We start from the raw sequence: 1890 nt of genomic DNA on the forward strand, positions 1-1890 counted from the left end.
TATGTAAGCTTTATCATTCATATCTGTGAGAATTTAACTTGACATGTGAAAATGATTTATGATTTCACTCATTCTCAAAGTACATTATATTGCCATTTAAGTCATCTTAGTGACCTCCTGTGTGCACTTGATGATCTTGGATGAGATGGCACAGGTTGTAGCGCATCTGTGTGATTGATATATTTTGGAGATAGGTTTACATGCTGACCAGACAGCTGCCCTGGGCCTCATTGTACAATATACAGTAGATGAGTAATTTTGAAGGTTGTTATATCATGCTTATGTCTTTTTATGATGCTAGCAGTAGGCAAATTTCTGTCAATTGCAGAAAACTCTGAGCTTACTTGTTTCATTATTGTCGCCAAATCCTTATCACTACGTCAACTAATATAACCTAGTTATATGCTGTGAATCCATTTGAGCTACATGAAGTTTCCCATGAATGTTGAATTTCTGTCAATTATTTTACTATGCATACTGTCTTAGTTTATCTTTGAATCTTTGATATAGCTATCTTTCTGGGCTAATTGAGATGATCATCGAGTACCATTGATAAAGTTTCCATATTTTGGATTTCAGAGCATTTGAAATTAATAATAATAAGAAAAAGTAGAGAGCTTAAATTAATCTAAAAAAGAAATAAAGTATTTTCTAGTTAAGTCCATTTTGGTAGGTGGGAGTAGAAATTAATAATAATAAGAATAATAAAAATTAAAAACTGCATTAAACTCTAATAATTGTTAGATAAAAGAAAGTTGTAGCTAGCGGCATATCTTTGTATTCACATACCAACATATAAACACATGGGTTTTGCTTTTATATAGGGGAAAAATATATGGATTGATGAGGTTGTATTGAGTTAGTTAAGGATAGAAATATGATTCTGTCAGCTATTTACCTCCCTTGGAGAATATACATAATGGATTTCAAATTCATTTTTTTTAATAGACAAATGGCCAGTTAAAGAAATAAATTAAGCTTAATAGGTTAAGGGAGACAAGAGCAGCGAAAATTGACATAAAATTTAACTCTATATATTTCTATGCAAATAGTTACAATGTAGGAACTATAATCAAATCAGGGCATAAAGTTTGGACCTAACTAGCACATATTGAAACTCACATTGAAGCTACGTACGAGTCTTGTGTATGAGTTTGATTATGTTATTCAATCACTTCCGAACGCTCGAAACTCAGAGTTGTCCAAAATAGTGAAGATGTTAGTACACAATGCAACATTCCTAGTACTACGTACTCATATGCATGTGATTAAAAGTTATATTTCATTCGTTTAATCTAATGCTTTTTATGATTTTTGTTTAGACCTTACAATGTATATAGGTCACATCTTAAAGGAAATGCTTTCAAAACAAGTAAGCCACAATTGCTACGATACACATAAGAATGGAGGTAAGCGTATAATTTTTGTTTTTTGTTCTATTAGTAATGAAAGTATTATTTGATATATTAATTAATTGTACAATTTTCATTTGAATTAGTGTGCTCAACAATAATGTGGTGGTACCGAATGTGCTTATTATGTGATGAGATATATGTATGAGATGGCATCTTTCCATAGCGATTGCAAGGGTAATTTGAAAGAGGTTAGTGATGAGATATATTATGTGTTTTGGTTGATGTTTTATTTTTATAAAGTATAATATAAATACACGTATTTTTTTAAGGAGTATTTGGCAAGACTTGCAGCCTACAACGATGTAGAATTGGATGAGATTCGAGAATAATGGGCTAAGTTTTTTAGGCTAAATTTTTTGTTGAAAGACTAGTTATCTTATTAATCGATGTTATGATTTATCGCATTTAGCTTAATAAAATGATATAACACATTTTATATATCTACTTTAATTTTATTTAGCCTATTGGTTATTGT

Source organism: Chenopodium album, chromosome 1 (genome assembly GCF_948465745.1).
Source record: "Chenopodium album chromosome 1, dcCheAlbu1.1, whole genome shotgun sequence".
Lineage (NCBI taxonomy): Eukaryota > Viridiplantae > Streptophyta > Magnoliopsida > Caryophyllales > Amaranthaceae > Chenopodium > Chenopodium album.